We start from the raw sequence: 13426 nt of genomic DNA, 5'->3' as shown, positions 1-13426 counted from the left end.
GAACTGTATCTTGATTGGTCTGTGAGCTACTTCCTGTCTGTGTCATCAGGCCTCGTAGGAGATTCTGATTGGTCTGAAGTGAAAGACCCAGGAAGAAGCGGAGGAACAAGTCCAGGTGTCCATTTGGACTCTGTAAGGCCTCATCCACAGCTCTCTGATGGAGATGTTTTGAGTCTGGTTTCATAAAAAATGTGAACCACCACCAGAATGATGATTTTTTTTCTTCCATCAGATTGATTCCAGACTTGATGAAGGTCAGACGGACATGAAGAGCAGCCAGAAACTCCTGAACACTCAGATGGACGAAGCTGAACACCTTCTCCTGGTACAGTCCTCTTTCCTCTTTAAAGATCTGTGTGAACACTCCGGAAACTGAGGCTGCTGTGATATCGATGCCACACTCTGTCAGGTCTGATTCATAGAAGATCAGGTTTCCTTTCTGCAGCTGATCAAAAGCCAGTTTTCCCAGAGACTCAATCATCTTCCTGTTCTCTGGACTCCATGTTGGATCTGTCTCAGCTCCTCCATCATACTTGACCTTCTTGACTTTGGTCTGGACCACCAGGAAGTGGATGTACATCTCAGTCAGGGTCTTGGGCAGCTCTCCTCCCTCTCTGGTTTTCAGCACATCCTCCAGAACTGTAGCAGTGATCCAGCAGAAGACTGGGATGTGGCACATGATGTGGAGGCTTCGTGATGTCTTCATGTGGGAGATGATCCTGCTGGTCTGCTCCTCATCTCTGAACCTCTTCCTGAAGTACTCCTCCTTCTGTGGGTCAGTGAACCCTCTGATCTCTGTCACCATGCCAACACAGTCAGGAGGGATCTGATTGGCTGCTGCAGGTCGTGTGGTTATCCAGAGGCGAGCAGAGGGAAGCAGTTTCCCCTTGATGAGGTTAGTCAGCAGCACATCCACTGAGGTGGACTCTGTAACATCAGTCAGGGTCTCATTGCTGTGGAAGTCCAGAGGAAGTCGACTCTCATCCAGACCGTCCAAGATGAAGACAACCTGGAACTCTTCAAAGCTGCAGATTCCTGCTTCTTTGGTTTCACTAAAGAAGTGATGAACAAGTTCCACCAAGCTGAACTTTTTCTCTTTCAGCACATTCAGCTCTCTGAAAGTCAGTGGAAATGTGAACTGGATGTCCTGGTTGGCTTTGTCTTCAGCCCAGTCCAGAGTGAACTTCTGTGTTAAGACAGTTTTCCCAATGCCAGCCACTCCCTTTGTCATCACTGTTCTGATTGGTTCATCTCTTCCAGGTGGGAGTTTAAAGATGTCTTCTTGTCTGATGGTTGTTTCTGGTCTGTGTGGTTTCCTGGATGCTGTTTCAATCTGTCTGACCTCATGTTCATCATTGACCTCTGCAGTCCCTCCCTCTGTGATGTAAAGCTCTGTGTAGATCTGGTTCAGAAGGGTTGGGTTTCCTGCTTTAGCAATCCCCTCAAACACACACTGGAACTTCTTCTTCAGACCAGATTTTAGTTTACGTTGACAAAATGGAACAAAATATTCTGAAAGAAAAGAAGAAATAAGATGAGTCAGTAAAGATTTGAAGCCTCTGAGGAATGAGGATGTGAATATGTGATATTCATGTATTGAGACATCAGTAAATGTGTCATTTATCCAGCAGCTTCAATCTTTAGAGAAATCCTCTTACTGCTCTGCAGACGCTCAGCCAGCTCCTCCTGCTTCATCGTCCTCAGGAAGTCCACTGTGATCTTCACTAACGCCTCTCTGCTGCTCTTCCTCTGTTCTTCTTCCTCACCCTCTAACACTGAGCATTCTGGGTAATCTGGACTCAGAAGCTTCTGGATCTTCTTCAGCTCCTTCTTCATGAAAGTGATCATGTTGTCCTCCAGCAGCTGGAATAGAAACGATATGAAGGACACAATCAGACTGAAATCATGGAGCCAAACATCAGATCCATGTTGGACACACTGACAATCCACTGGTCTACAAAGGTCAGCATGGAGATGATGTGAACAGAAGAGATGAAAAAGTAGTTGTTGTACATGTACAGACCATAAATATGGAGTCCAGTTGTGTTTGATGCTGCTGGGCAGACTGACCACTGGGAAGCTCTGAGCTCTGCTGGTCCACTCTGTGGAGGAATCAGGAAGAATCACATCACATTCTGTCACATGGAGAAGCTGCTTTCAGCTTTTCGGAAGCTCTCACCAACACCTTCATGAAGCTCTGTGCTGAGGTGCCCTGGAGCAAGGCAGCCACAGCCAGCCTGTGCTTGGTTGAGACTGGTTAGACTGGGCAGCTCCCAGTATAAATGTGTTTGATGTTGGAGTTTTTCAGTAAGAAAAAGTTTGGTGTGTTTGTGAAAAGCCAAACTAACTGCAGGTCACTTAGTAACCGAAGTTCTGAAAATCTCCTGAACTTCCGGAAAACATCCAGAACCTTTTCCTTTTTCCAGAGGAGGAAAAACTCTCATTTGTTTCTACGTTACACAGATGGGAAAGTTGAATTATGGAGATTCTATGTTTCCTGCACTGAGACAGAATCCTCCTGATTATTCTCCGCTCACAAGAAATATTTAATAAAACTCACATGTTTATTATTAGAGCTTTATCTGAATATTTTACCTTAAAATACAGAGGATATCCTTATTAGGGTCCGAGCCATACAAAGTATGGCAAGGCCCTATTGTTCCTGAAATGTTTATTATTCTCCTCCTAAGCATTTCGACGCCAAATTTGACCCCCTAAACACCTATGAAAAGTTGTGAAACTTGGCACACACGTCAAGCCCGGCGAAAATCGGATATTATAAGGTCCGCATACTATTCAATGCAAAATTGGCTCAACAGCGCCACCTAGAGTCACCAAAAATCACCACATGAATGGGGCCCCGGAAGTCTACTTCAACGTAGGAAGACAAAACTCGGCACACACGTGTACCACCCCGTGTTGACCAAAAAACTCAATATAACACCTGTCGCCATGGCAACGGGGCGCCCGCCATCTTGGCGTGTACAGTCATTTTTTTGCCATTTTTTGCACTTTACACACATCGTATTTGAACGAACTAGTCTGAGGGGATTCGTGCGACGGACTCCAAACTTGGTGGGATGCTTCCTTACAGGTTGGGGACCAAACGCTCCTCAAATCTTTGTAATAGGAAAAAGCGTGTAACCGTGGCAACCGACCGAAAAATGCCTTCTCGCCATGAAACACGGTTTGCTTATATCTCCATAACAATACGTGGGATCTGCACCAAACTTGACAGTAATCATACGTGTGACACCCCAAGTCCAGCAAAGAAGTCAATCAAACACCTGTTGCCGTGGCAACGGACTGCCCGCCATCTTGGATTTCACTCCCATTTTAACAAACTAGTCTGAGGGGATTCGTGCGACTGACTCCAAACTTGGTGGGAAGCTTCCTGACAAGTTGGGGACCAAACGCTCCTCAAATCTTTCTAATAGGAAAAAGCGTGTAACCGTGGCAACCGACGGAAAAATGCCCTCGCCATGAAACACGGTTTGCTTATAACTCCATGCAAATACGTGGGATCAGCACCAAACTTAACATTATTCATACATGTCACACCCCAAGTCCAGCAAAGAAGTCAATCAAACACCTGTTGCCATGGCAACGGAGTGGCCGCCATCTTGGATTTCACTGCCATTTGAATGAAATAGTCTGAGGGGCTTCGTGTGACTGACTCCAAACTTGGTGGGAAGCTTCCTGACAAGTTGGGGACCAAACGCTCCTCAAATCTTTCTAATAGGAGAAACTGTGTATCCGTGGCAACCGACGGAAAAACTCTTCTCGCCATGAAACACGGTTTGCTCATATCTCCACAGGAATAAATGGGAACTGCACCAAACTTGACAGGATTCATACTTGTTGGGTCCCTAACGCATTGCACCACCTCTTGTCATGGCAACATAGTATGTTAGCTAGCAGAATTAGCATGCTAGCAAAAAATGCTAACTAAGTATATCAACATTTCAGATTTTCAGCTGGGTGTTTTGCCATGTTACCTTCCATGTTACCAGGTTACCTACCATGCTAGGAACAGGTGTATGAGACGGGTGGCAGGGTCCAGGCCGCTCGGACCCGATGGATGCCGCTTGCGGCTTTAATTATTAGGGTCCGAGCCATACAAAGTATGGCGAGACCCTATTGTAGTTGAAATGTTTATTTTTCTCCTTCTTCTCCTAAGCGTTTCAACGCCAAATTTGACCCCCTAAACACCCATGAAAAGTTGTGAAACTTGGCACACACGTCAAGCCCCGCGTAACTCGGATATTATAAAGTCCGCATACACTTCAATGCAAAATTGGCTCAACAGCGCCACCTAGACACCAAAAAAATCACACAATGAATGGGGTCCAGAAAGTCTACTTCGACGTAGGAACACGAAACTCGGCACACACGTGTAACACCCCGAGTCGAGCAGAAAAGTCAATGAAACATCGGTTGTCATGGCAACAGGGCGCCCGCCATCTTGGTGTGTGCGGCCATTTTTTTGCCAGTTTTCGCACTTTACACACATCGTATTTGAACGAACTAGTCTGAGGGGATTCGTGCGACAGACTCCAAACTTGGTGGGAAGCTTCCTGACAAGTTGGGGACCAAACGCTCCTCAAATCTTTCTAATAGCAGAAAGCGTGTAACCATGGCAACCAACGGAAAAACGCCTTCTCGCCATGAAACACTGTTTGCTCATATCTCCACAGGAATACATGGGAACTGCACCAAACTTGACAGGATTCATAGTTCTTGGGTCCTTAACGCATTACAGCACCTGTTGTCATGGCAAAATCGGGTGGCGGGGTCCAGGCAGCACGGACCCGATGGATGCCGCTTGCGGCTTTAATTATTATTATTATTATTATTATTATTATTAATGTTACTATTATTAAATTTTAACACAAGATGGAATAAAACTAAACTGATGCAACAGTTCCACACAGCTCACCCTTTGTGAGTCTGGTTTAAGTTTAAAAAGATATTCATTTGAACAGCGATTCTTAAAGGGGCAGCTGGGCATGGATCCAGGTTGATTCCTGTGAATAAAGATGATTTAATGATTTCACAGCTAAATTATGAAATTGTTGAACATTTAGTTTGTAGAAGAATCTGGAAGACAAATCAAATCTATCACATGACAATCATGATGCTGCAGAGACGTCCAGAAATGATGAACCTGAAACTGGTTTTCATCTGAAATCTGATCCAGCCTCCACTGGACTCTGACTGATACTCACTGCTGGTCTGATCTGAAACCAGTAGGTTGATCCATCGACCAGTCGCTCTTCATGGAGACACAGCTGGGTTCAGGTCTAGGTTCAAGTCCAGGTCCAGGATGGTTCCTGTGAATCCAGATGTTTGGTGATGTGAGTTCTGATCTCTGACATAGAGAAGAGTCATGGACAGTTAGAGATGGACATCTCACCTCTGAGTGGTTTTAGAGGGAGGGGCTTCCTCCTCTCTGTCCTGATCCATGATGCTGGATTCACATCAGCTCACACACACTTTCTACCTTCACCTGCAGAGGAAACACACATCATTCATTTGAACATCAACTGAAATCCTCCTTTCCATCATCTGCTGTACAAAGATCAGCTGCTATGTACTTTCAGATATAATCTATTATCATCATTGTTATACTGGTAGTAAGAATCAGTTCTTGTGCTTTTTCAGCTGAGAGAAAATTTACCTCTAGAGATATCTGCAAGTTGTGTTTGTGTATGAGTGTATGTTTATATAAATTAATTATATAAAACACCATAAATACAGGAAATATTTGACAAAGAACAAGACTGGAATAAAACAAAATACAATTAAATATGACATACATTAATAGAAATTAATAAATAGAAATGAGTAAATAAATATAAATGTATAAAAACAAATAAATACAATAAATTTAGGCCGGCCATCAAGGGGTTAATCTGTCATGAGGTTCACACACTGTATGTAAATGTGTGTTCACAATGTGTGTTTACAGGTTTTTGTTCAATCTGACATAAAAAAAAAAAAAAAATAAAATAAAATAATGCATCTAAATCAATCTTCTAATGTTTCTATCAGATGGGCTAGTTGGTGTTTCTGATACTGATGCAGGTCTAATTAGTTTTTACAATATTTAATTTCAATGTGTTTTTCCAAAAGGCTGCTTGTGGTGTTTGGTCAAAATTGGCATCTTAATACTTTTATTGTGATGCATTAATCATGGTAGAAATGAAAAGAAAATAAACTGTAAAAATATTAATCTTTCATCATTTTATTGCAGGTTAAAGTTCAAACTACAAAGGCAAGGCAAGTTTATTTGTATAGCACATTTCATGTGGAAGACAATTCAAAGTGCTTTACATGAAACATTTAAAGCATTACATGTGGTGCAAAGAAAGCATTCAGGAGTGGCAAAAGGCAGCAACAAGTAGCAAAAAAATCACAATAAAGTAATTTATTACATTAAAATGATTAAAAGCAAGATCAGTTAGAAAGTTACTGTGCTGATTTCATTCATAACAGTTGTTTTTATTCAGTTAAATGACTTCTTGGAAAAAAAACAATATCTTGGAAAAATATCAATCTGGTTTTAGGAAGAACCACAGTAACAGGTGTAACTTTAACCCATGGAAACTTTCAGCACCGGCCTTAAGAAGTGCTCTGGCCGGTGCTCCTGTGTGAACTTGGTGATCAAACCCTGAGAAGGTCTGTCACGATAACAAATTTTGCTGTGCAATAAATTTTCTCAGAAATTATCGCGATAAACGATAATATTGCGCAAAGCGTTGATGTTGCAATTTTGAGACCATTTTCAACTAACATAAAGACATAAAGACAATGATATAATAATGCATGTGCACCCCTTTCAAAGATCAATAAACTTTCATTTCTCTTATACTCTTATATATATATATATATATATATATATATATATATATAAATACTGTGCATCGTTTGTAAAGTTGAAACATCTCCCATCATCGCTGTGTGTCAGACTGATCTATGAGCAGTGAATGAACAGCGCTGCTGCGACACTGCGCCTTTTTCACACACGCCAGGACACCGGCCCAAAAGTAATGCGGCCGACTGGGAATCCTCTCGAACCTCTAGATTAGCCGGCATCGCTCTTGATGTGTATTTTGTTATATACGGTAGTATACAGGCTGACTCTATTTGTGTAATGTAATGTTACAAGGGTTATTACGGTAGACCAGGAAGTGGGGGGCTTTGTACTGACATCATAGGCTACATGTGTGTGTTCTGCCTAAATGTGGGAGCAGCTAAACAATAAATGAGGAAGTGCTTGCAGCTATTATTTCTCCATTCGACTTATTTACATATTTCAGCCAGTTAAATGCGCGAGTCTCACGGCCATTTCGTGTTGGCAGCCCTGCAAAACAAATCACCACGGTCTTGTGCTGCAACACGCTGCTGTCAAGTATGACACTAGAGAGATCACTCTGCAAGAAACCAGAGCGTTGAGTCGAAATACACCATAGTGAAATCTCTGTGGTTTCCTTGGATGGATTTAAACTTTCGCGCGCGGATAGGAGTGCGGCGGAGAGTGGTAAGAGGAAAGGCGGGGGACTCGCGGTGTATGTCAACGAGAGATGGTGCAACCCGGCGCACGTCTGTGTAAAGGAACAGCTCTGCACCAGGGACATTGAGTTACTCGCTGTGGGTATGCGGCCGTATTACCTCCCGAGGGAGTTTTCACACGTTATACTGTTTAATGTGTACATCCCTCCCTCGGCCGATGCAGCAGCTGCCTATGAGCTGCTCCACAGCGCAGTGACTCGGATGCAGACTCGCCACCCGCAGTCCCTCCTGCTCATCAGCGGGGATTTCAATCACACCTCGCTCTCTGCCACTCTCCCTACTTTCGTCCAGTACGTGAAGTGCCACACCAGGGAGAACAAGACGCTGGACCTACTGTATGCTAATGTGAAGGACGCATACACCTCCGCCCCCCTCCCCCCGCTTGGACGCTCTGATCACAACCTCGTACATCTGCTCCCTGAATACACACCCAGGGTGAGAAGACAGCTGGCACAGAAGAAGTCTGTGAAAGTGTGGACCGATGAGGCCAATGAGAGACTGAGAGACTGTTTCCAATCCACAGACTGGGAGACACTCTGCAGCTCTCATGGAGAGGACATTGATGGCCTGACCCACTGCATCACGGACTACATCAACTTCTGTGTGGAGAACACTGTGCCAACCCGGAGGGTGCGGTGTTTCTCCAACAACAAACCCTGGGTGACCCCTGAGCTTAAAGTCCTGCTGAACCAGAAGAAGAGGGCTTTCATTTCAGGGGACAGAGAGGAGCAGAGGAGAGTTCAGCATGAACTCCAGTACAAGATCAGGCGAGCCAAGGACAGCTACAGGAAGAAGCTGGGGGAGCGGCTGGAGCAGAATAACACACGGGACGTGTGGAGAGGGCTGAAGGAGATCTCTGGATTTGGACAGAGTGGTGCCAGAGGGACAGCTGATGGAGACCAGCGGTGGGCCAATGATTTAAATCTGTTTTTTAACAGATTTGATTCTAACCCCACTCTCTCTGCCCCCCCTCCCTCCTCTTCACACATCCCCAGTCCAGCGTCAACCATCCCCTTCTTTTTAATAATTTCAGATAAAGGCAGCTGTCTGGCCTTGCATAGCTCATTGTTATAGTTATGCAGGCTTTGTTTGTACAGCTTATAGTGAATTTGAAGTTTATTTTTCCACCATTTCAATCTCAATTTTCCTGCACTCTCTTTTTAGCCTCATGACCACAGTAATGTTTCTCCATGGTGTTTTCTGTTTGCTCAAGGTGCTCTTGATTCTTATTGGTGCAATGGCAACCATTACATTCAAGATTTTCAGATTGAAATGATCCAGGAGTCCATCAACTAACAAGAAGCAGCTTGTTTGGACATTCTGATTGATCAGTAAATCAGACATTCAAAAATGGTCAGACAAGGCCGAGTCAGTGACCGCAACAGAAGAAATATCAACACAGTTTGAAATGACCATCTGACCTCAAATGTGGTTTGGTTCTTTTACATGTTGCCACAAACCAAACATGTCCAGTATAGAAGAAAATTTCTTAACATTACCATCCATCATGTTATCTTTGTGAATGTTAAAATCCCAGTTAAGATGAAATGGTTAAAAAAAAGTAGAGATAACGACATTAATTCAGAAAAAAAGAAATGTAGCACTTGTGTCTTCTGTTAACCATGTCAGAAAAAAACATCTAAACTGTGAGAAATTATCAAGTTATTAACTAACATTAATTACTTCATCAGTTGGGATAACAGTCCCAACGTTATTTATTCTAACAGGACATGAGAGTTACGTGTCGGCATGATTGTTTTTTTCTTTAGTAGAGAATACATTTTATGGCATCTATATCTAATCTGCTTCATAAAAGCCAGATAAATGATTAAACTGGCATTCATTCTCTTATAAACAATTCAAAGTTCACTGATGGACAGGACCCACGTATCCATGACAACAGTCAGTTGCTCGGCCTGTTACCTTCTCCTGGTGCTGGGACTGGTTGCAGCCACTTCGGCTGATTAAACATGAATTTAAATTAAAACTACATCCAAACTGTTTCTATATTGACTAAAATATTGATCATCTTTCAGACATTTTACTGTTTTCTACAATGTGTGAAACCATTTCTAGAGATGAAGGTGGTGTTTTCCACGTTATTTAGCTGAAAATGCTTCAGATATGTGTGAACTAGTGTAAAATATCCAGTTTTTTTTAGTTGAAAAAATGAGCTAAAGATGAATTTATTTCTACTGATCCACAGATAAATGGACGTGTTCTGGCAGCTCTAAGTAAAGTAGATGTAAAAATAGTGGAGGTGGAGGCCTTGCAGGCTGCTTGTGAGATGGAAGGAGATTTTTAAAAAGAAATTAAACAGAAAAGACTGATGTTCCTGAAATAACATGAAGGTGAACTATGATGAAGGAAATGATGTTGCAACATGAAACTTGTAAAACTTCTCTGACTCCTGTTACTGGAAACATAAAGAGAGGCTCAAAGTTCAAGTTGATCTGCAGCATTTCTAAAATAGAATAGAATAGAAATAGTTGATTAATCCCTTCAGAGAGCCCTCAGGGAAATTTGGGATATTTGGGAATTTCTGTGTCATTATCTACTAAAGCAGTTTGATCCAAGGATCCATGTTTCACTGGAAGCAGCAGGAAGTTTACACAATGTCTGGTGCAAACGACACTTTGATTCCAGGATCAATAATCAATAATCTGATCATCATGTAGATTTGTCTTCAAACATCAGAGATCAAAGTTGGAGCTGAAATCAGAAGTGAACACGTTCTCCAAACATTGCAGAAACAAAGAGGAAAATTCAGACTTACAGTTTGTTCAGAGAAGAAGAAGAAGAGGAATATCCACTGTTACACAGGTGAGCTCCTTCCTGGAATGGGTGTCATTTCTGCCTGTGATGGAGGCAGGACAGGTAGGAGGGATTAAAGGTAGGAGGCAGGAGACGTAAGATGGAGGACAGGTAGGAGGAGCAACATCAGACCATCCTCCTCCTCTTTAACAGCCTCACCTGCACCACTGGGATATTTTCCAGCAGTGTATCCTGCACCTCAGGACCCCATCCTGCATGTTTCCATGTTTCCACACTTTAACAAAGGACTCATTAACAGGCTTGCAAAGAACTGGACCAGGAGTTCATTTAATCTGAATCTGAAGGGTCAGATTTTTCTACATCAGTCTTGTTTGCATCTGGAAGCTGAGCACACATCACCTGTCTGTCCACTTCTACCTCACATGTCTGGTTTTTCCTTCTGTCAGCACCATCTTTTTGTTTCCTCCATCATGTCCTCACTGAGGAGTCTCATATTAAAGTAGAAGCAGGTCAAAGTGGTGATAGGTCTCTTAGAGGCTGGAGGTGAAAGGCTTCTCAGACACAAGGTGGTCAGACATTTCATTCATTTCCCTCATATTTGATGAAACTGATTAAAAACAATCAGATCTGGAGGAGAAGGGATTAGATGGAGATAGAAGCCAAACCTGACTCCCCTCCTACTTTCAGAGTGAAGCCTATTCAAGAGCAATGGTTAAGTTTTCCGGTTCTGTCTCAAGATGTTTGACTTTGGATTAAATTCTTCAAACTCCACATTTCAGATAAACTTTCATGAACCTGTTTTCAGTCAGCAGGTGAATTTTAAATGTTTGACCTGAAAATTTTCACTTTTTCATTTAAATGTAGTTTTTCAGATTCAGTCAGCTTCATGTTTCTTTAAATGAAGGTTTTTATCATTTTATTTGAACATTTCAATCAATCAATCAATCAATCAATCAGTTTTTATTTATAGAGCACTTTTCATACATAAATGCAGCCCAAAGTGCTTTCCATGGTTAAAACAATGCAGTTTTAACCATGGAGTTAACCAGACTGAAAGAACCCGCAGGACAGAGCCGCAGCAGCCACAGCCGATGAAAGCCCCTGGTGCAGAGATCCCCCTACGAGGAAACACTGGAGAAATAACCTAAAAATATTATAAATAGAATAAAAGCATAGAATAAATAAAAAAATGGGTTAACATAGAAAAATAAATAGGCTAGGGGAATAAAATAAAAAAAAATAAAATGAATAAATATTAAGTAAAAGCTAAATTAAAAAGGTGGGTCTTGAGCCTGCTCTTAAAAAAAACATTAACGTTCTCTGCAGCCCTGAGCTCCTCCGGCAGGCTGTTCCACAGACAAGGACCATACCACTGGAAAGCTGCCTCTCCATGAGTATGTGTCCAGACTTTAGGTACAGTCAGGAGGCCAGTACCGGAAGACCTCAGGGGCCGCGAGGGTTCATAAGGTAAAAGCAAATCTGAAAGATAAGAAGGCCCAAGACCATTAAGACATTTAAAAACCAATAAGAGAACCTTAAAATTGATCCTGAAACACACGGGGAGCCAATGCAGTGATTCTAAAACCCGTGTAATGTGGGCCCGCCCTCTGGTCTTCGTCAGCACACGAGCAGCTGAGTTCTGTAGAAGTTGTAGAGGTGCAGTACTCTTTTTGGGAAGACCAGAGAGCAGGGCATTACAGTAGTCAATACGACTGGTGATAAAAGCATGCATTAGCATCTCCGTGTTGGCCCGAGAGAGAATGGGACCGACTCTGGCTATGTTTTTTAGGTGATAAAATCCTATTTTGGTACATTTTTAATATGTGGAATAAAACCAAGCTCAGAGTCAAATATAACGCCCAGGTTTTTTACTTGTGATGATGGGTTTAATGCGGATGCCTGTAATTTAGCTTAGAGTTTCTCTCTCTGAGCCTCAGGACCAATGACTAAAACTTCAGTCTTGTCCTGGTTAAGCTGTAAAAAGTTTTCTGCCATCCAGGATTTGCTATCTAAAATACAGTTGAAAAGGGCGTCCATTGGTCTCGTGTCATCAGGAGACATGGAGATGTACAGCTGAGTATCATCAGCATAACTGTGGAAGTTTACTCCATGCCTCTTGATGATGCTGCCAAGAGGGAGCATATACAAATTAAAAAGAACAGGGCCTAAAACTGACCCTTGGGGCACACCACATGTCATTTTATGGATCTTAGAGGAGCATGTATCCAAACTTACCATATAAGTTCTGTCTGTGAGATAGGAAGTAAACCAGTTGTGAACAGCACCAGAGAGGCCCACCAGGTGTTTCAGTCTGTTTAAAAGAATTGTGTGATCCACTGTGTCAAAGGCTGCACTAAGATCCAGTAGCACCAAGACTGAGAGGTTCTGTGAGTCACAGTTAATCCTAAAATCATTTAAAACCTTCAGGAGAGCAGTCTCTGTGCTGTGGTTCACCCTAAATCCAGACTGATATATCTCAAGGATATTTCTACTATTTAAAAAATCATTAAGCTGAATAAAAACCAGTTTTTCTAAAATTTTACTTAAAAATGGTAAGTTGGATACAGGTCTATAGTTATTAAAATCATTACAATCCAAATTGCTCTTCTTCAGAAGAGGCCTCACCACCGCCGTTTTAAAGGCCGCAGGGAAAACGCCCATCTGAAGAGAGCAATTTATCATGCATAAAAGCTCGTCTTTAAAAAATCCATAAAATGATTTAAAAAGTGAAGTGGGAATTGGGTCTAAAAGACATGTGGTGGGTTTTACTGTGGAGAAAACTTTATCAAGGATCTCAGCATTAACCACGACAAAACTGTCCAGTGTTTCCTCAGGTAAAACCAAGCACTCAGACGTGTTCGTGTTCTGGTTGCATAAAATACCACATCTGATGGCACTGATTTTACCTCTGAAGTGGTCTGCAAACTGCTCACAGAGAGAGTCCGTGGGGGTTTGCTGGGAGCTGTTAAAATCAGGGTTACATAGGTGATCGATGGTGGAAAAAAGAACCTTGGGATTATTTTTATTGTTACTGATTATTTTTCGAAGTACGTGTTTCTTGAGTTCCTTAGTGCGT

The 13426-nt window shown here is 42.3% G+C and overlaps 1 long non-coding RNA gene across 1 annotated transcript; it reads right to left on the bottom strand.

Annotated features, from left to right (window-relative positions):
* Positions 1-5003: 5003 nt before the first annotated feature.
* On the bottom strand, positions 5004-5451 carry LOC121649774. The gene is made up of 3 exons (XR_006012172.1): positions 5417-5451; positions 5229-5333; positions 5004-5027 (listed from the first exon to the last, which is right to left on the bottom strand). It is a non-coding gene; the product is annotated as an uncharacterized LOC121649774 (long non-coding RNA).
* Positions 5452-13426: the final 7975 nt, after the last annotated feature.

The sequence above is a fragment of the Melanotaenia boesemani genome, chromosome 2, assembly GCF_017639745.1.
Source record: "Melanotaenia boesemani isolate fMelBoe1 chromosome 2, fMelBoe1.pri, whole genome shotgun sequence".
Classification (NCBI taxonomy): domain Eukaryota; kingdom Metazoa; phylum Chordata; class Actinopteri; order Atheriniformes; family Melanotaeniidae; genus Melanotaenia; species Melanotaenia boesemani.
Note: the sequence above shows the minus strand (reverse complement) of the source record. Positions and strands in the feature narration are given on the sequence as shown.